Source organism: Halichoerus grypus, chromosome 8 (genome assembly GCF_964656455.1).
Source record: "Halichoerus grypus chromosome 8, mHalGry1.hap1.1, whole genome shotgun sequence".
Classification (NCBI taxonomy): Eukaryota; Metazoa; Chordata; class Mammalia; order Carnivora; family Phocidae; genus Halichoerus; species Halichoerus grypus.
In genome coordinates, this window is record NC_135719.1 from 24351743 (window position 1) to 24374075 (window position 22333).

Here is a 22333-nt window from a genome sequence, read left to right on the forward strand (position 1 = left end):
AGCTTGCATGGCTCTCTCAAAGTGAGGCTCCGAGCAGATACCTGGAAGGGGGGGCACAGTGGCCCGTGTCTGGCCCGTGCTTGAGGGATCTAACAGAGAGGGGCAGGGGTCTCCCCTCTGCAGGTGAGTTGGGGACTCAGAGAGGAATCCACAGGTGGGAGCTTGTCCCGGAAACATTTTTAAAGGGATGAGACCATGGGGCACGTGGGTGGCTTGGTCAGTTGAGTGGCCAACTCTTTGATTTCCACTCAGGTCATGATCTCAGAATCGTGAGACTGAGCCCTCCATCAGGCTCCACGCTCAGTGGGGAGTCTGCTTGGGATTCTCTCTCTCTCTCTTCCTCTCCCTCTCTCCCTCCCCCTGCTCATGCTCTCTCTCTCTCTCTTTCTCTCTCAAATAAATAAATTCTTTAAAGAGATTAGACCACAAAGAGGTGCGTGCAGGTAGATTGGTGGAGAAACCGAGCCTGAGGAGGGGGCAAGAGCGGTCAGCTGGAGTTGAGTACTACCCTCTTCCTGAGGGCCAGAACCTCTGAAGGACCCATAGACACATCCGCATGATAACGATGGAGAGGTGGCTTTGGAGGTTGGCTAGGCCCAGAGAAATAATTGCATCTCACAGTGGTACTAATCAAGTGCTACCAAATGAATTGTGTCCCTGCCCCTGCCCCCACCCCCGCCAAAATCCGTACGTTGAAGCCTTGACCCCCAATGTGATGGTATTTGGAGATGGGGCCTCTGAGAGATAATCTCTTAGATGAGGTCATGATGGTGGAGCCCCATGATGGGATTAGTGCCCTTTGAAGAAGAGACACCAAATGGCTTGCTTCCTTTCTCTCTTTCTGCCAAGTGAGGACACAGTAAGAAGGCAGCCAGCCATCTACAAGTCAGGAAAGAGGGCCCTCACCAGAAACCAACCATGCTGGCACCTTGAACTTGGACTTCCAGCCTCCAGAACTGTGAGGAAACAGATTTCTGATGTTTAAGCCCCCTAGTCTATGGTATTTTGTTATACAGCCCGCACTAAGACATCCATAAAGTGGTCCTTACCTCCTCTTCCATTCTCCCTCCCCAGGCTCCAGCCTTGAGGGGTCAGTAGCCAGAACTACAAGGTGAGGGAAGGACAGCAAGTGAGGTGACTCCATACCCTCCCATGGGGCGGGCAGCTGGCCCTGGTCTAGAAGTTTTAACTTCTTCTGAATCAGATTCAGAGCGTTAAATATTATGCAGGACTGGCATCTTCATTACTGGAAGGAGACTCCATTTGCTGTAGATGCTGCAGGACCTTCCATTACTTTAGAGTGATGGGTAAGGTCATGGAGTCCAGGGGTGGCAGGAAAGTGGGGAGAAAATTGAGTTGCATTTTGATCACATCCCCAAGTCGTGGATGTTCAAGAAAAAAACCAGAAGTGACTGAAAAAAGCCTCCACCGTGGAGGTAGCTTCAAGTGAGGCATGAGGAATGAACAAGGTCAAGTAAGTCAGGGCAGGGAAGGGAGAAGGTCAGGACAAGAAACTGGAAGGGTTATTGGTGGCCAGAATGTGAACTGGTCTAAGCAGAAAAGTGGCATGAAGTGAGCCATGTTTGGGGATGATACCAGAAGCAAGGCTAGTTAGCAGTTTTACAAATTCCTTAGCCAAGGAAATTACTAAGGCCTGTGGGACAGAAGCACAAACAGAAGAGAATGGGCACAGCTGAGGCCTTCAAAGGTAGACTCCGCAGGACCTGGTCACAGGCTGGCTATCGGTGGGAGGTGATGGAGAAGAACGGTCACAAAAGGATGGGATACCACTGATCTGGGGAGAGAAGAGCAGATTCGGGAGCGAGATTTGCATTAGTCAGGGTTCTCCAGAGACACAGAACCAATGCGAGACTTGTAAGTACAGAGAGAGATTTATTCTAAGAAATTGGCTCACACAATTATGGAGGCTGGGAAGTCCAAAGTTGCACTGTGGCTTGTAGGCTCAAGACCTAGAAGAGCCAATGATGCAGCTCCAGTTCAAAGAAAGTCAGCTGGAGAATATTCTCTTGCTGGGAGAGGCCAGTCGATTTGTTCTATTCAGGACTTCAACTAATTGGATGAGGCCCACCCACATTGTGGAAGCCACCAATCTGCTTTACCCAAAATCTACCAATTTAAATGTTCATCTCAACCCCAAACATCCTCCACATTGATACATAAAATTAACCACCACAAAGAGCAGAGAAACACCCATCTTGCTCGTTGTCCAGGGGCACAGTAAGAACTGATTGCTCTCCTCAGTACAGAAATGTCAAAGTTCTCAGCCTCCAAGGGTAGGTACACATCTCCTTGAAGAACCATGTGAGGACTTCTACTGACACGAACAGAAGCAAGTCCCCAGCCCTGCTGATGTCCAACCTGCAGCCCAGAAGTTATAGCCATTAAGTGGAGCCTTTAGAAACCTCCCAGCTGCACCCATGAGCCAACCGTGGACTTCATTAGCAATTTAAGAGAGAAGTTTCCAGAGTTCACCCCGTAGTCACTATGGTGAAGGAGGGAGAATATGAAAGGTTATATAGATTTGGGTAGAAGATAGGGATTTTCCTAAACAAGGAACAATGTCTTACCTAGCAAATATGGAATCTATTTCATACTCTGAGTTCTCCAAGTGCCCTAAGCAGCCTGCAAAGTTCACTTACTGGGTGGTCTAAAGGCTACATGGTGTACAACATCACCTTGCATCTGCTGCATGTTTTATAATGGGCAAAATGTGTTCACGCACCTCTTCTGATTTAGACCTTAAGACAGCTCTGAAAGTTGGGTCGTTATTTCCCACTTAGAAGTTAGGAAAGGAGACCAGGTGGTTAATAAATGAGAGCAAGTGAGGACACAGCCCACGGCGTCTGACTCTGAGCCCAGTGCATCTCGGGCAACAGAGCCCCTTCTGGAATGGAAGCCAGGTGAGCGCCCAAACCATGGGGCACCAGGACCGATCCCAGCAAAGACTGTTGCCGATCATGGTGCATTAACCCCTAAAAGGAAGAAGGAGTGATGTAATAAACTGGGGGGAAAGGTGCTGGGAATAAAAATGGAGAACCTCTTCCTAGTAGGTCAGGAGGAAGCACACAAAAATGACTCAAGAAAATAACTCATTCTTCATGTCACTGCAGCCTCTGCACTCAGGGGACATATTTAGAGGCAAGCAAACCGGAGTGCCTTCAGGGAGATGAGCTGCCCAAAGAGATGCTGGAAGGATATACTTACAGTAACAAGAACTACTATGGCAGGCGAGTTCTTGGAAGGCCCCTGAGCTTCCCTCCCCCTGGTATTCCTGGTATACCCCTACCTTCTCCCAAATATTCCATCATCAAACACTAATCTGCATGCTGCCATGAAGGGGTTTTACAGATGCAATTAAGTTTCCAAAACAGTTGACCTTAACAAAGGGAGATTGTCCTGAGTGAGCCTGACCTAACCAGGTGAGCCCTTAGATGAGACTGGGCTTCTCTTGGCTAAAGAGCCTCAAAGCATCAAAAGGGATTTGATGCGGAGCACCTGGGTGGCTCAGTCATTTAAGTGTCCAACTCTTAATTTTGGCTCAGGTCATGATCTCAGGGTCGTGAGGTCGAGCCCTGAGTTGGGCTCCGTGCTCAGCAGGGAGTCTGCTTGAGATTCGTTCTCTCCCTCCGCCCCTCCCCCTGCTCTTGCGTGTGCTCTCACACACACTCTTGCGCGCGCTCTCTAAGATAAATAAATAAATCTTTTAAAAATGAAAAGGAATACAATGCAAGGGCAGATATCTGTGGCTGGCCTTGAAGATGGAGGGGACCATGTGGCAAGGCACATGGGTGACCTCTAGGAGCTGACAGCAGCCCCCCACTTAAGGTCAGCTTAAAGAAACAGGGACCTCATCCCCACAGTGGTAAAGAAGTAAATTTGACCAGCCATGTGACTGAGTTTGGGAGCAGATTCTTGCCCAGATCTCCCATAAAGGAATACAGCCTGGCCAACACCCCGATTCAGCCTGTCAGACCCTGAGCAGAGAATCCAGCCATGCCATGCCAGGACCTTTGACCTACAGAACTATGAGCTGACACATGGGCAACTCATTAAGCCACTACGTATGTGGTAATTTGTTACACAGCAATAAAAAATAACTAATATAATTGCTAATACTCAGAGCTTTCTCTTTGCCGGACAGTACAAGTTGGATTAATTCAACTAATTCTCGGGACCCGTGAGGTAGATACTGATTCCCATTTTACAGGTGAAAAAATCAGGGAACAGAGCACTTAGCCAGTTCTCACCCATTTCTTTTTTTTTAATAAATATTGTGTATATGTAAGACATACAACATGTTTTGATATACAAATACATACTACAGTGAAGCTAATTAACATATCCATCCCAAACTTACCGTATTGTTGCTACTGTTGTGACAGCACCTGAGATCCCTCAGCAAATGTCCAGGCTGCAATTCAGTATTATTAACTATAGTCACCATGGTGCACTTAGATCTCGAGAACGTATTCTTCCTACATAACTGAAACTTTGTACACTTTGACCAACATCTCCCCATTTCCCTGACCCTTGGTAGCCACTGTCCTACTCTCTGCTTCCAGGAGTTTGACTTTTTCAGATTCTACATATAAATGAGATTATACAGTATTTTTCTTTCTGCGTCTGGCTTATTTCACTCGGCATAACATCCTCCAGGTTCATCCGTGTTGTTGAAATGGCAGGATCTGCTGTTTTAAGGCTAAATAATATTTTATATTCAATATTTCATATATATGTCATATAGACATTACATTTTCTCTATCCATTCATCCATCTATGGACACTTAGGCTGTTTCCATATCTTGGCTATTGTGAATAATGTTGCAATGGTGCAGATATCTCTTCAAGATACCAATTTCAGGCACCTAGGTGGCTCAGTTGGTTGAGCGACAGACTCTTGATTTCGGTTCAGGTCATAATCTCAGGGTCTTAAGATCAAGCCCCGCATCGGGCTCCATGCTCCAGTGCAGAGTCTGCTTGTCCCTCTCCCTCCCCCTGCTTGTGCACGCTCTTTCTCTCTTTCTTTTTCAAATAAATAAATAAATAAAATCTGTAAAAAAGAAAAAAAAGATACTGATTTCATTCCCTTTAAACATATGCCCAGAAGTGGGATTGGTGGATCATACAGGGTTCTATTTTTAATTTTCTGAAGACCTTCCATATTGTTTTCCTCAGTGGCTGCACCAATTCCCATCCCCATCAACAGTCCACAGCGTTCCTTTTGCTCCACATCCTCACCAGGAATTATTAGCTCTCGTCTTTTTGACAACAGCCATTCTGATAGGTGTGAGGTGATATCTGATTGCGGTTTTGATTTGCATTTCCCTGATAATGAGATTGAGCACATTTTCATGTACCCATTAACCACTTCTGTCTTACCTACTTCTTCTAACATTTAGTCAGCACTGAAATTCCAGGTGTCTGCTGGCCTCCCTCCCTCAGAGCCCTGGATCATTTTCACAATCCCTCATCTTTCTACTCAGAATTAGTCTGAGGGGTACCTGCCTCCTGCCCCTGCTGTTAGGGCTCCAGTCTTACCTTCTTCAAGGCTGACGGGGCAGCTCCTTGAGTGAGGTGACTTTGGGGCCCCCCAAAATGGTGCTGAGTAGCAGACAGGTCGCCCAAATCAAGCAGAGGGTGAAAGGCCCTTTGCTACTTTGATAAGGCTGCCATAACAAAGTACCACAGATGGGCGCGGCTTAAACAACAGAAATTTATGTCTCATGGTGCTGGAGGCTACAGGGCCAAGATCGTGGTGTTGGCAAGGTAGGTTTCTTCTGAGGCCTCTCTCCTTGACTTGCAGACGGCCACCTTCTCCTCTCTGGGTCTTCACACGTCTTTCCCCTGCGTGTATCTGTGTCCTAATCTCCTCTTCTTACAAGGACACCAGTCGAACTGGATTATCTCCCACCCTCATGACCTCATGTGAACTTAATTATCTCTTAAAGACCCCATCTCCAAATCCAGTCACGTTTTGAGGTACTGGGGTCAGGACTCCAACATATGAATTAGGGGGAGTGGGGCAGAAAGCTGGGGAAGAGACACAATTCAGTCTGTAACAGGCACCAAGGCCAAAGCCAAAGGTTTGAACAAACTTGTCAGAGCCCAAGTGAAAGGCTCCTCAGGGCTCTGTGTCAGCAGTTCATGGTCTGATGCCCAGCAGAGCTGCCGTTGCCCCTGCTTCTATCTCCTCTGTCTCCCCAGACCTCCCTCCACTTGCACCCAGGACCCTCGGCACCGGCACCCTTTCCTGCCCCCCCACTCGGAGGCACAGGCTGTGCCCCTCGGAGCACCGGGCACCACAGCATCATCAGCTCTTCTCATCAGAATTTCAAAGGCGAGCAGTATTTAGCAGTTCAAGTGGGGCCAAGGGCTGACATTAAACAAATTTCAAGGGTTATTTGAAGTTAATTGAGTTTAATCATATAATGATTTTATAATTAGTCATAGTGCTCTTGTTTCTATGTGCGTGGACCCAGGCTCTGAAGAAACGACTGTATCAGCCAGGGCAGCATTGGGGGAAGGCAGCAGGGCTAGGGAGAAGGGAGTGGTTACGGATGAGCCCCCAGAAATGCTCTCGTGCCCTTGCTGGGTCCCAAACTGCACCAGCCTCCAGCCGGGATGCCAGCTGGGCCTCGGACATCCCACCAGACTTGCTGGTTGTTTCTGCGTGTCTGTCCTGCTGACTTGGGGTGGACGCCCCATCTGTGTTGAAATGGAGCCTTATCACCAGGAGGATAGCACAAGGAAAACTTCTAAGGTGACCAGACTCGTTTCCAGCTCCCCAAATGCTGCACCGGACCAGACCATGAACTCAGCAAGGCTTTTAGTCCAAAACGTTGACTGAACCTAACCGACCAACAGCCGTGAGCTCCTGAGCTGTAATCAGTGATAGCTGGTGGCCAGGATTCAATCCCCACAGGTCTTTCAAGTGGGTGCAGTGTGGGTCCAGTGTCCCTCTCATCCAACCAGACTTGGGTTGTAGGCTGGCTTCCAATACCACCACATTTGGTGCTCAGGACCTCACTGTGCCCTTGAATGAGGAGATTATTAAAGACTCATGGAGGCTCCATGGAATGCTTCATGAAGCTGGGCCTCTCGGTGACAGCCTGACTCTCTCGTGTGGGTCAGGGGGAGGCTGAACAGAACACAACATGTCATCCTATGTGTGATTCCCCAAACAATCAGGTAATATTTTCTTTATGACCACAAAGGGAATGGAGAAGGAAACTCCCATTTACGCAGTGCTCGCTATTGGTCAGACCCCGTGCTATCTCATTTGTTTCTCTTGGCCACCTTCTGGGGTCCCAAATGAACAGAGGCTCAGAGAGGTAAAGTCACCTGCCTGAGGTCACACATTGAGGGCCAGGTGCATCTAACCACAGCACCTAGGGACCAAGCGTCTACCACAACACACCAGCTTGTAGAAAGAAGGCACGATGGGAAATCTGGGTGGGTTAGGGCAGAAGCCCCCACCACTGGGCAAACACCTGAGACACCGGGAACGGGCTCCAGCCCACTGTCCTTGCCAAGGGAAATCCTAGGTTCCAGCTTACACAGAATGTCAATGAGAGACACACTACGGCTTATCTTTGCCTCCCAAATGCCTCCCTCATGGAGATCATGTTAACCACACAAAGAGGATTCCAGGGAAATGATTCAAGGAGACCAAAGTATAGTAATTGAGAATATAGACTCCGACCTCATGGTTTTATTTGATGACAGAAACACTTTTGAAAGACAGTGTGCAACCCATACGCCCATCAACAGATGAGTGGATGAGCAAAATGTGGTCTACTCAGACAACGGAATATTACTCAGACTCAAAAAGGAAGGAAATTCTAACACACGCTACACCATGGACGTTGGACTTTGAGGTCCTTATGCTACGTGAAGCAAACACATCACAGAGGAACAAAACCCGCACGATTGCACTTCCCTGAGGTCCCTGGGGTAGTCAAGGTCATAGAGACAGAAAGTAGGGTGATGGTGGCCGGGAGCTGCAGGAGAAGGCAATGGGGAGTTAGTGTTTAATGGGGGACAGAGATTCAATTTTGCAAGATGAGAAGAATTCTCGAGATGTGTAGTAGGAATGGACAACAACGTGAATGTACTTAATACCACTGACTGCACACTTAAAAACAGTTATGATAGTAAATTTATTGTTGTGTGTGTTTTACCACAATAAAAAGAACTGGGGAAAAAAAGGTGCCATGAAGTCAGGGCCTGTGCTATTTCCCAGAGCTCCTGGGCGGCCACCCCAAGCCAGTCACCCCCAGTGGAACTTCCATTTCTAGAACAAGTAGGGTGAGGCTGCAGAGGCTGAAGCCAGAGCCCAGCCTACCTGAGCCTCTTCCTCACCCTACAGAAATTTGTGCCTAATAAATGCGCGACTACTCGGGCTTCACCTGGGACAGCTTATTTTGTACAAGGTCAGGTTCAGGACAGATCCCCCAACCAGTGGTACCGCTGCACTTGGCTGCCCCCTGCTGGCACTGCCCCCCCAGGCTCCTTAACCTTCCCCATTTCATAGGCAACCCCAAGTCTGATGGAATTGTGGCATGCTGTGATGCCACAGATCACATATGGATGTGATGCCACAGATCACATATGGATGACACACGGTGGAGTAACACGCTCACACACACAGATGCCACATGGTCTGCAAGAGCCCACACCAATGGCATTGCAGGGAAGGGTATCTGGGTGCGTGCCCCCAACTCCAGACTGCAATTTGCATGCTCAGCCCCTACTGACGAGGCCACCAGACAACAGCGACTGTCCTCCAGGATGTCAGCCTCCTGAAGGCGCAGCAGGAAAGGGAATGGCAATACAAGGACATAGGGAAGCCCCGGTGCTCCTGAGCACAGAGGAAGGCCCCAACCTGGACTGTGGGATGGAGCAGAGAGGGGTTCCTCAAGGTAGCCACCGACTTGAGTCTTGAAGGACAAGGAGAGCAGGTCACCAAGGGAGAAGAGTGGCCCATTACAGGGCAACAGCCCACGTGGAGAAAGGCGGATGAGAAAGGCTAGCCCTGCTGCGCCCAGTTTCCCCTTCTCATTGCTCACTTGCTGATGGGTCTTGCTCACTAACGTACTAAAGTTTCCAGGGGCACCTGGGTGGCGCAATTGTTAAGAGTCTGCCTTCGGCTCAGGTCATGATCCCAGGGTCCTGGGTTCGAGCCCCGCGTCGGGCTCCCTGCTCCGCGGGAAGCCTGCTTCTCCCTCTCCCACTCCCCCTGCTTGTGTTCCCTCTCTCGCTGTGTCTCTCTCTGTCAAATAAATAAATAAAATCTTTAAAAAATAAATAAATAATTAAATAAAATACTAACGTTTCCATTTGCTCGTTCGCAGAAAGGGAGCTAGTGTGTGGGGTTGTTAGGGTGCTTCTCCAGAGAAGGCCATCTGCCCACCCCCTCCAGCCCAGCCGCCCACCAAGGCTCCTCCTTCCTCAGCGGACAATGCTGTCCTCACTGCCTCAGCCTCCAGGCTCCTGTTGGTTTCCTCCTTCAGCCTCCTGGCTTCCAGCCACTTCCCTCCCTCTCTCTCTCTCATACACACACACACACACACACACACACTTTTGCACACTCTCACACAAGCACGTACACTCACACTCACACACAGGCATGTTCATACATCCGCATACTCACACACTCTCATACCTCTCCCACACACACTCACACACTCACATATTGCACACTCATTCACACTCACACATGCTCTCACAACATTCACCTATACTCTTACAACTCACAACCTATCATACACATACCCACTCTCACACACACAACTCACACACATACACACTCTCACAGAAGCATGTACATTCTCACACACTCACACACAGGCATATACACTCACATACAGACCCTCATACACTCAAACATCTCACACATACACACTCACACATCTTGCACTCATATACTCATACACAGTGCTCTCACAATACTCACATACACTCACAACTCACATGCTTTCACAAACATACACACACTCACACATCTCACACACATATATACCCACATACACATCTTACACACATACATACTCATGCACATCTCATACACCCACACATTCACACAGAGGCACACTCTTACACACTCATCACTCACAGCTATTGCACACATACACACACACACACCCTTGTACACACAACCATCCACACACTCTCTCACATACATACATACTCCCACACACAGTCACACTCTCACATACATACTCTCACACACTCACAAATACACACACTCACACACACAGTTAGTCTCTCAGTCAATTCCATTAATCTCTTCCTTCCCAACAGGATCCGGTCACCTTCAGCTTCACTGCTGCTCCTGTCAGTGCTGAGCCCTTAATAGCAACAGTCTAAAACTCTGGCTACCTCCCCACAAAGTGTCTCCCAGAACACCTGTTGAAAATGCAGGCTCTTGAACCCCATGCTGGGAGATTCTACTTTGTGTAGGCCTGGAGCCAGCATCTGTGATCTTACCTGATGATTTTGAGGTGTGAGGATGAGCTCAACTGGTATCACTCCTCTCTTTCCCCCCGACTTTTCTCTCCCCGTGCTTCCAGGTTTGGAGTTCTCCTTGAAAGCTGAAGGTTTCACTGGAAGGTTGGTCTCTGACTGTCTGAGGTTCTACTATTCTTTAGGGAAAGTGCCATTTTAAAGCAACACTAAGTGCAATTTCCATCATTCATGGAATGACAAACCATGAAGGAGTGTCACCAGCATGGAACCGGTATTGTTGGTTACCTCTGACTATCTTAACAACTCACCAGGCCAGGTCTGTGGCTTCCAACACTCATGCTTCCTCCTTATGGGACACCACCCACTAACACCCTACATCAAGAGATCTGTTATTAACCACTTTGACTTCCCAGGCCTTTTTTTTTTTTTTCAGACATTCTGAAATTCAAACCCCCTTCCCATACTCAGTGGCTCAAATTGTGGGTTTTTGTAACGTTAACCAGCATGATTTGGCCAAAATCCAGGAACACAACTTTACCCACAACATCTGCCAGTGCCGTGCCCGGTTTAGATGATTCCAACTCCAAGTAACACACCACCCAGATTTAAATTGGTTTTATAATATGGACATTGATGACTTCCTATAACAGGGTGTCCAGGTGGGGGCACTGATTTGTCAACTCAATGGTGTCTTTAAGGATTGTGCTCTGTTATTCCCAGTCAACTTCATCTTAACACTGGTCCTTTGAAGGTCCAAAATGGCTACCACCAGCAGCCCTCCATCAAACAGGCAGGCTGCAAGGTAGATTGCTCTTATCCTGCACCAGTGAGCGCTCCTCCTCCATCAGTCCATCAGTAGGCTCTGGAACTTTTCTCACTGGGCTAACATAGATCTTGTGCTCACCCTGTGACTCAGCTCGGCCGCCAGAAGACTGCTACATGCTGATTCCCCAGCCACATTCCCTGCCTCCCACAGCTGTACTGGGAGAGGGGGCCTAACAAAATTGGGGTCCCCTTAGGAAGAGGAATTGAAAGCTAAGTAAATGGCCCCAAGAACCACTGCAGTTCCCATGACCTTGGCTCTTCTCAACACAAACTCTGGATCAGACCCCCTTGGCCAATACATGACAAGAAGCCAGAATATGCTCTCTAAGGCACATCTCTCCAGAAAGAAAATCATCCACATGGGGAGCTTCACAAGCCGGTCCTGGCAAAGCCAGACTCCTCCACCACAGAGCCCTTCGTTGCTCTTATGGATTTGCAGGAGTTTTTTAAGTGCTTTAAGTACCTGGTTAAACATTAATAAAAGGTCAAGGTTATGGTCCTAGGGACCTCCTAACAAAAATCACTCTTTGTCTCTCTCCCCAAGAACCCTCCTGTTGCAACATTTGTCTCTCCTCTATCTCTCTGCTTGCCCCATGGCTGTTTAAGAGCTGAGAGACCACGTGATCAAACTGTCTTTGGCACACGTAGAGGGAAACATTCCCAAAGCTTTGGCATATAGGAATGTTGCCCCAGATTTGGGGCATTTGAGGCTCTAGTTTAAAGAGTTTCGGCCTCCATAGAAAGTACTTACAGACCACAAGAAACGGGTGGTCAGCGTGATGGAATCTCTGCATTCAAGGCCACCTTTCCTGTAGGTTAGTGTTATTGATTACCTACACCTCAGGCCCTGACAGGTAATCAATAGGCCCTCTGACCCAGATATGTGACTTGGCCTGTGGGGGCTTTAAAAACAAGAAGTGAACATGGCAACTCTGGTTCACGCTTTTCATACACGAGAATTACATTTTTTTTCCCCAGAGCTGCAAAGCTGTTTCTGCTCAAATTACCCCAGCCATCTGAAGAGAACATACTCAGAAGGTTCTGTTCATTTTTCCTGCTGGATAGTTCCACAACCAACTGAAGCCATTAAGAACAAGTGACAGGCCAAACTTTGGGAAAATCTATTGATGACTCCAAAGAGGTAGGATTCTATACCATCATTCTTTAGGAGGCCCCACCTTAGCTTCTCAGTAAGGGCTGCGGGAAATGAGGATGCTGAGGTGGGGGGTGGGAGAACAAAAAGGGGGCCGAGTGCCTGCCAGGGAAAGAGGATAGAATATAGAAGCCGTTGACATTGTGACCTTCAGAAATGGAAGGTTCATGGCTAGTGATAATGACATTGACCCTTAGAATACCAATGTAGTTGGATGGGATGGGAAGTGAAGCTGCAAACAGTAAAAGACTCTCAAAGAGAAATAGAAGCCCAACACCTCCAAAATGATTTCTGGTGTCATCTCCTCCAGCAAGGCAACCCTAACACAACTTGACACCCTCTACAGACTGGGAGCCGCCTTCTCAGTGTGCCCATATTCCTTGGGTAACACTTTCTGTGGGTCTCTGCGTGTATGTATATATTGCTATCCCTTCAAGGGTGTGAGTCCATTGAGGTTGAGGGTAGGAATCAAACCAGTTCACATTGAAATCCCAGCCCCAAATAAAACCCAGCCCCTAACAGACTCCCAACAAAGCCCACTGAATGAATGAGTGAATGAATGAATGAGTAATGTTATGAATGAATGATTTTATGAATGGGTGAATTAATTTAGGAGTGAGTGAATGAAAGTATAGCATCCAACCAAACACAGAATACAAGGTGTTAATATCCCCAGTGGGGATCGTTCATTTCTTTCCCAGAAACTGGTGAAGAATTGGCTAGATGCAATAAAAAGAACATAGACTTTTACATCCAGGGCTGGGTCCAAATCTTGGCTCCACTAGCAAAGTGAATTTAGGTAAACTATTTAGCCTCACTGTCCCTCGGTGGTATCATCTAAGAAATGGGAACAATATAAGGCCCAACTTATCGAGCTGTACTGAGAATTAGAGATAGGGTATGCTCAGTGCCTGGTGCATGGTTGGTACTCAGTAAGTTGTAGTTACTATGGAGCAAGAGAGCAGCGTGGGCAAAGCTAGGGTATCTGTTACCATACAGGAAAGGTTAACCTCACAAAGAATGCCAAGGTCATTCTAAGGTATCAGATGGCTGAGCTGAGTGCCAAAAGTATTAAGACCATAACTTCTTTCTCCCCAGTCTTGAAAATGATAACAAATTCTAGCCATCCAATAGGCCATCAGAGAAAACTTCCTCCAGGGATGTGAATGGTTGAACCAGGGAAGGCAAAGGCACCACCTCTGTGTAAATGAAGTTATGGCAAATATTAAGTTGCTAAGAATGCCAACACTATGCATTGGTCAGGATATGCTAGGTTGTGCTGCAGTAACAAACAATACCAAAATCCCAGCGGGTTAAAAGTCATGTCATATGTCCCAAGCAAAGGGACTCAGCTTGGAGGTCCAGGCATACTGAACAATTACGATGAATGAGTGAATTAATTTAGGAGTGAGTGAGTGAATGAAAGCACAGCTTCCAACCAAACACAGCATATCAAGGTGCTCATATCCCCAGGGATAATGAAGGACAGGGGCATCTTTCATCTCTTTCCCCCAGTGCCAGGGAGAAAGGGAGTTCTAGAGGGTCTCATATTGACAATTAAATGCCCAGTCTGTGGGTGACATGGTCATGCACAATCACCGGAACCCACCCAACCACCAAGGGGCCAGGATGTAAATCCAACATGTGCCTAGAGTGGAAGTAAAGGGACATAGTTGCTGAAGAGCACTAACAAGCACAATACGCCACAAGAGAAGGAACACCTAGTAAGCTCCCTCTAAACCAGCCCCGGACAGCGGTGCCATGAGGATGACTGGAAGGCAAAGGCATCAACCTGCTCCCGGGATCCAGAAGCTCAGAGAAGGGGGTCATGGCAGAAGATGGCTTTACTTTGCCTTTAGCAAAGGGTGGGGGGACTCAGAATTCCCTCGCTGCTCTCTTTAAAAGTCAGCTGTGTTCATACTAACTGAGCACGCACATCCTATCACAATACTGCCTGTGTTGGGCGAGTACAAGACAGAACGCCTCAAAGAATTCAGATTCTTGCACGGGAGTGAGAAAGGGCTTCTTTCCCTAATTTGGAAGTGAGTTTTAAAACGTGCAAAACAGCAGAAAGTCCTCTGGGCATATTACTCTGCCAGGTACGGCTGTGAGTTATTAGCAGCAGCAGTACCCCCGGCTCTGCCAAGGCTTACAGGGGACTCAGGAAAGGACCTCATTTTCCAGGTCAAGATCATTAGGGAGTTTAATTAGCACCTTGGCTTCAGAATCTTTATGTAAGCCCATCCTCTGAGGCCTATATAAAATCAACTGGGAGCCCCATTCCTTGCCAGATGGAAAGTTCAGTGCTCCCCAAGATATCTTTGGACTCTTGGGGCTTACATTCACAGGGCTCCTATGGTGTTGCTTCCTTTCTCCCCTGTCCTTCATCCCACCTGCCAAAGGGAACCAGGAGCAAGACGCAAAGGTGGGGAACTGCCTCATGCGACTACACCAGCAAGGGTTCTGGTGCTACAAGAACAAAACGGGGACTTGAGAGCGGGCTGGCAGACAAGGCACAGGGCGTCTTGGGTATCACGGACAGAAGCTGGACTCTAGCCCGCCCCTGGTGGAGAGGCAGGGAAGGATTTTAAGCAAGGAGTGAACAGAGTCAGAGATGCACTTTAGATGGATCAGGGGACAACTGTATCTCTGGCTATCAGTGAGGAAGTCAACAGAAACGGAGAGAGTCCAGAGGGGAGGCTCCCACAGGAGTGCTGGTGGGAGGCCAGGTGTCTGACCTGGGGTCGGGAAGGGGAGAGAATGAGGTAGGGACCAGATTTTCAAAAGGATGGAGAAAGCAAAGTCAGCGGGGCTTGGTGACTGAAAACAGGGATAAAGGAGAAACAGGGGTTCAAAGGGTGATGGGAATCAGTGGAGGCAGAGGATGGGGAAGCCAGGACGTGTCCAGAAAAGAGCAAGTCATCCAGCCGGGCTGGTAGGTAGAATGTTGCGGGGGCAACTTTGTGCTGACTCCTATAGGAAAAGGGTAGCCCCTGGAGGGTGCTAAGCAAAGATCTAGCAGGTCTGGCTAACTTTGCTGGCAGCTTGTCTGTCTCAGCTGGGATAAACCAACATGGAAGAGCTTTATAGACTAACTTCCTTAGAAAAATAGAGAGTAACATTTATATAAGGGCTATGGTGATTTTAAAATAGGTCCCCAAATCCTTCAGAACTGCTCCCTTCAAAGGTGGAACCTAAGTCCCCTCTCCTAAAGTTTGGGCTAGATTCTGACAAATAGAATTTGGGGGAAGAAAGGGTATCTGACTTTAAAACTAGGTCTTTTTTTTTTTTTTAAGATTTCATTTATTTATTGGCAGAGAGAGAAAGCACAAGCAGGGGGAGCGGCAGGCAGAGGGAGAAGGAGAAGCAGGCTCCCCACTGAGCAGGGAGCCCAATGCAGGGCTCGATCCCAGGACGGTGGGATCATCACCTGAGCCGAAGGCAGATGCTTAACTAACTGAGCCACCCAGGTGCCCCAAGACTGGGTCTTAAAAGGCATTGCATCCTACCCATTGTTCTCTCTCGTGGACCCTCTGCTCTGGGAAAAGCCACCTACCATGTCGTGAGAACACTCAAGCAGCACTACGGAGAAGCCCACATGGAGAAACTGAGGCCTCCCACCAACATGGGAGCGCACCATCTTGGAAGTGCGCCCTCTGGCCCCAGTCAACCCGTCAGATGACTGGGACTCCAGCATCTTGGCTGCTACCTCACCAGAGGCCCTGAGCCAGAACCACTTGGTTAAGATGCTTCCAAACTCCTGACTCTCTAAAGTGTGTGAGATAATAAATATTTGTTGGTTTGAACCAGTATATTTGGGGGGCAGGATAATTTATTACACAGCAATAGATAGCTATACTGGGATGCTCAGGAAATTACTGGAAGCTGAGTGACAAAGTAAAAGGAGAAAGCAGACCCATTAGACAGCCCTTGTCAAAGTTTAGAAAAGACACATGAGGGGCTGAAGGAGGGTGATGGGAACAGAAAGGACTGGACCACCCAGGACTGACGAAAGACAGAAACACTAGGGACCTCAGTAACTGGCTGACCACGAGAGGTGCAGGACAGACAGATCACAAAGATTACTGCAAAGTTTAGAGCCCGAGAGACTGAGAGGGACCTAAAAGCCCTTTGGAAATTGAAACTGCGTGGATCTGTCCTTGTCATCATAAACATCATCCCCACCATTGTTAGTTTTGGTGCTTAGAACACTTTTCCTTTTTTAAGATTTATGTATGTATTTATTTTAGAGTGGGGGATGGGCAGAGAGAGAGAATCTTCAAGCAGGCTCCCTGCTGAGTGAGGAGCCCCATGCAGGGCTCGATCTCACGACCCTGAGATCATGACCAGAGCCGAAACCAAGAGTCGGATGCTCAACCGACAGAGCCACCCAGGCACCCCAAGAACAGTTTTCCTTTTAAAGAATATATTCTCAAAGATGGCTTCTTAGAAAACTATTTCACTGAGAGGGGTTTCCAAACACACCAATTCAGTTACTGAAATGGCCAACTCATGTCCTGTTCCACAAAAGAATCTCCACGTTGATGTCATGTTTGTAATGCTGAAATGCTGAAATGCTTGTAATTATCCTTGAGTTTCTGAGGAACTTGGAGCCGGCCTGGTCTCTTTCAACGGTCCAATAAGTAAGATAAAAATCCTTTCCAGCAGCATCTTGTAGCACTTTAAATGCGTGCGTGTTGACCACGGAGCTAGCTCGCATGCATGCGTGCACACGGGCTCACCGCCGCCCCATGAGAATCCCCAGTGGAGAGAAAATTGCAAGCACCACATTGATTGACCCATCAACACTCCGGAGCTGAGCGGGGAGAAAGGAACTCAGCTGGACCTGGGGCGGAGTGTTGACAGCATCTTCTGCAAAGGATTCTTGAATCAGATGGTACTCTCCTGTTGGACATCACAGGCAGCAGATGTAGATACACCTCTGCCAAGCGCCAGATACAGCCAAGCATTTGGCAAAAGCTGAGTCTGGTCCCCTGGAGCCGGCACAGAGAAATCCATTTGCACACTCTTCGCCGCCGCTCCTTTAAGGGGCCACAGACACGCTGCGGGAATTCAAGGTTTAATGGAAAGGTAGAAGAAGTGCACATTGCCCACCTGCCACCAAATGAACTCACGCTTCTCCCCCGCAGTCATGTCAAGGTGAGGGGAAGGTCAAAGCAGAATAACAGGGAAGGCCGTTGTATTCTTCACCTTATTCACAGATAACCTCCACCTACTTTCTTTGGGTGCCAATTCAGAGCATCCATCACGATCCTCCCATGATATTCAGACAGTTCCCCTCTTGACTGGAGATTCTGGGGGCCTGTGCTCAATTACCTGCTCAACAGGCAGGTACTACGACATGAGTGCCCGATCCACTGCCTAGCCTCTAGAACAGAGCCTCAGCGGAGGCCCTTTCCGCCTCCGCAGAGGCTCAGTGATTGGTCCGTCTCTGCCATCGGATCAGCGGTTTTCAACCAGTGTGCTCTGTGTCACCCAGGGGTGCTGACTAATGCCTGGAGACATTGATTGTCAAAACTTTGGGGGGAAGGGAGATGCTACTGGCATCAAGCGTGTGGAGTGATGCTGCTGAAGCTCCTTACAGGGCACAGGACAGCCCCCCAGCACAGAGTTCTCCACCCCAAAGGCTAATACTGCCCAGAGTGAGAAGCCCTGGTCTGGAGTTTCAACTCCATCCAGGCAGGCGGTGGGTCTTTTCTTGTTCACTGCTTTGTCCCCTGTGCCTATGACACAGCAACTGGCTCGCTGAGGTACGGGAGGGAAGCTGGGAGGGGAGGCACATTTCTCTGGAAAAACGTAAAGCCAGGACAAAGGAACATTACTAATTTTGGCTTCATCGATGTATTAGAATTTCAACGCCAAAACTGTACCCATCCAAGCCCAGCTGTTGATGTCAAGCCAGACACCCCTCCTGGCCCATCAGGCAGCATCACCCTTAATCAGCACACAATCCTCATTTCTGCTTCTGATCAAAACAAATCCCGGGGGCCCTCGAACCAATGCAGTCATCAAAAATGCCAATGCCGTCAGCATTTCTAGATGCCTGTGCCCACCTGGGCCTGGGTCACGGCTGCACATCCAACACCTCCTCCAGCTTCCATGGGGGAGGAGTGAAGGGAAAAGACAGGATGGGGGGGGAACTCCTTGTTTTGGAAGCACCGACTGTGTGCAAATATAACCCCCACTAGAGACATTCTGCCTTCTCTCAGGGTTACACACTTTGAACTTGGGAGGGAGCCCGAGACACTTAAGGCCTCACGCTAATCAGATCCGGAACCAAGATTTGAACCCGAGACTCAAACTTGGGCACCCCTTCCACCTCCCGAGGCTGCCTTCCCCCATGGATGCATTAAAGCATCAAAAAAGGTGTGTCCTTCTTCTTTGCCGGGACTGGCAAGGATCGTGCGGAAAAAAACACCTACAGGGTGTCATTGCTATAGTCATAGCACGTCCCCTACGGTCTGGTTCTCCACCATCCCCTCCTTGGTGACAACTGGTTGGTGGGTCACCTCTGGTAGGCCAGTCATCCCCTTCCAATGTCCCCTCTTCTTGGGACAGCAGCATTTTAAAGCTCCAAGGGTGAGGACGCCTTCCAAGTGTTTTCTCCAAACCCCTGCCGTGTGTACCCATAACACACATGGGAGTGTTTTAAAAACTATGCGGCAACACTGCCAAGAAGGGAAAAGGTAGATTGTTCCCAGGCCGGAGCTGCTCCTGGGGGAGGGCTGAGCAGAGCAGCCTGGCCGTAGGTCCAGAGAACGGGATGTCTGCGAGGCGTGGGAGCCTCCGGCATCACTCATGCCTGACGTCGGAACTTCCTGCCAAAAGCCAGGAGGCTCATTCAGCTCTTGCAACCACAGCGGAGAAGAAAGACATTTTTTTTTTTTCCCAGAGCCCACATTGAAAAAGAGCCACCTTTTGACACGACAGCATATGCACAGATCCTGTGGAAGCAAAGAGAAACAGAACCAGCTCGAGCTAGGAGGAGGAGGGGAAGGTTCTGGCTCTAAATCGGCCTCCAGATGTCACACCCGAGAAGGAACAACATCCCCTGCACTGTGCCCCCCCAGCACAATCATACAGCGACACCGGACAAGCGCAAAACAAGGGACGTCCCACTTTAAAAAAAAAAAAAATTAGAGATAGTATATGCTTTAAAAACGTCAAGGTCATAAAAGAAAGAACTGTTGGGGTAACACTGCAGATGAAAGGGGTCTAAAGAGACATGATGAATAAATGCAGTCTCTGCTCCTTAATTGGATCCTGTACTACTGGGGGCAGGGGCGGAGGTAATAAAAGACATTATTAGACAAGTGACAGAACTAGAGTACAGATAGATTAAAGGAAAGTACTATACCAATGAAATCGATATTGATAACTTCACTGTGATCCCACAAGCAATCATCTTCATTCTTAGGAAAATTCACATTGAGATATTCAGGTTTAAAAGGCCATGATACATGTAGAGACCTTGAACGGATCAGAAGAAAATATTACACACAGAGCAAATCTGAGTAAGGGGCGCGAGGACACACCTGGTACTAGCTGCAGTTTTGCAGCTCCTGTCCATTTAAAATTAACTCCACATAAAAACTTGGTGTTTAAAGCTGATCTTGAGTGGCTGCCAGCAGAGGTAGAGAATGCTCCGCCATCAGAGCATTAGCCGGCGACAAACTGGGATCGGGCAGGGGCGGCACCAGCATGGGCCCAGGAGAGGAACCGTTCTGATCTTCTCCAGTATCCACTATGTTCCAGAAGCCTCCCTAGGTCCAGATATAGTAGGGATTGAAACTGACAATCTCACGGAGTTTACAGACCGGAGGAGGGGGAAACAGATGAGAAACTGGAAATCATACAAGTAAATTCCTCACCACAAACTGCCGAAAGCTCTAAGAGAGAAGTTTGAAAAGATGTCAGAACAAGTAAAATGGGAAAGTGAAATTACAGATGAGTTAGCCCCGGGGCAGGACGCAAAGGAGGGGCCAGGCAGAGCAGTGAGGTGAAGGGGTGGCACTCCCTGAGATGGGACCACCTCAGGGGCACCATTCACACCACTGTTTCTTGCATGTGGACGTCTTGCTCCCTCCCTGAGGCTCCCTTGCCCTCACCTGGTCTTGCCCCCTGCACCTGTGGCCCGGCTTCTCTTCTTGAGAAGCCTAATTCTAAAACCAGAGCCTCGCCCATGCCTCCTGGCGGCCTTAGCTGCTTGAGCGCTTTCTTTTCAGCCTCTCCGATGGACTCAAAGCTGTGCCCTGTGGGGGCTGACCTGGTTTTCCCCGGCAGCCCCAGGGCTTGGGGAGCTGATCTGGGGGGGAGAGGAGGTGAGGATGCCAGTGGAGCAATGCGCCCCCAGAGCACCGGGGCCCTCTGCTTCTTCTAATGCCAGTGAGAAGAGACAAATCTCAAGATGTCCCAACAGGGGCAGCCCCCTCAGGCTGGACACGGCTTCCAGGGACGGCTTTTAGGGGCCGCCCTTCTTCAGGTGTGGCCTGACTCAGACCCTCTGTGCCTCTGTTTCCTCACCTGGTAATCTGGTACGGGACGGTCCCTCGGTCGTGGGGTGTGGTGAGGATCGCACGAGTTACTTCTTTTAGAACAGTGTCCAGCACACAGAAAGCACCTTATCGTCTCTGCCGCTGCTGTACCTTCCAAGGAGACTGCCAAGTCCAGGGGTGCTAGGAGCCGTGGCCCTCTGCTACCCAGAACTCCAGGGTGCGTCTAACGCACCGCCAGGCCCTGAGACTGAGGCTGCCTCCAACCTTCGGCTGGCCCTAAACCCAGGACCAGCCTGGTGCCCCCCCAACGCCCACAGGCCCACGCATTCACGTGCCCTCGCCTGATAGCCTCAAACCCAGCAGAAAGCTATGCCCCTCTGGAGGCCTTCTGCAGGTCCCCTGCCAATCTGCGCTGGGTCTCCTTTTACTCCTGTCACTGCTAAAATGATGCACAGATACACAAAAGAACAAGAGGGATGCAATCAGATTAGAGGCTTTCCCGGGGAAGAAAATAGCCTGTCACCACTTTTATGAGCACTCCTCCGCCGACGGATATTAGGGCCTGTGACCTGAACTATGCCACCCCAAGGGGCTAGGGCTGGGAGCCCGGGGGGAGGCATGCAGTGGATGAGAGGGAGACTTGTAAAGTCCTAAAGAGCTTTCCAGCTACAACCCCACAGTCAGCATTCCCCCTGGCCAAAGCCTCCTGGCTGCATATCATTTCCTGAACATCTTAGTGAAATAGGCCTCGGCTCACAATGGCACGTTGTTATTTCACTTCGGGGACTCTGGTGGAACCGGGGAAGCTGGGAGGCGTGCCGGCGCGCAGCCCGCAGGAAAGTGCAACAGCGCCATCTAGTGGCCGCGTCGGGCAGCTGCGGAGGTCCGCTCGCCGAGACCCGGCTTTCATTCCAGGGAAAACGTGGCCCGCCCCATCCGTGGTCCCAGAGCCTTGACGCGGCCTCCCGAGCTTCTGAGATAACAAGATCGGCTACCGCTGCCACGTCGGTAAGAGACGTAAAAGCCAAAACGTGTACAGGGGGGTTGACCTATTCGACCTGGATGTTGATGAGGGACCCAAAAGGGAAGCGGCACAGGATTCCTGGGACTCCCGGGTGCATGGAACCCGGTGCGGGGCCTCTCGGGTCTCAGGGCCTCCTGCCAGGGCTAAAGCCAGCCAGCACCGAGTGCCTGTCTGCCTGGCCTGCGGGTTAGCAAAGCTGCTACGGAAAGGCCTCCTCCTCGAAGAGAGGAAGGCTGTGTTCTTTGGGGAAGAGACACCTCAAAGGGGCACAGGTTCTCAGACCTGAGTGCGCATCAGTGTCACCTGGAGGCTTTGTTAACACAAGGA

At 49.3% G+C, this 22333-nt stretch overlaps 1 protein-coding gene across 1 annotated transcript in view; it reads right to left on the bottom strand.

Annotated features, from left to right (window-relative positions):
• Positions 1–22333, bottom strand: part of FAM169B (Protein) — a 272894-nt gene that overhangs the window by 149052 nt on the left and 101509 nt on the right. The gene's annotated exons all lie outside the window — the stretch shown is intronic.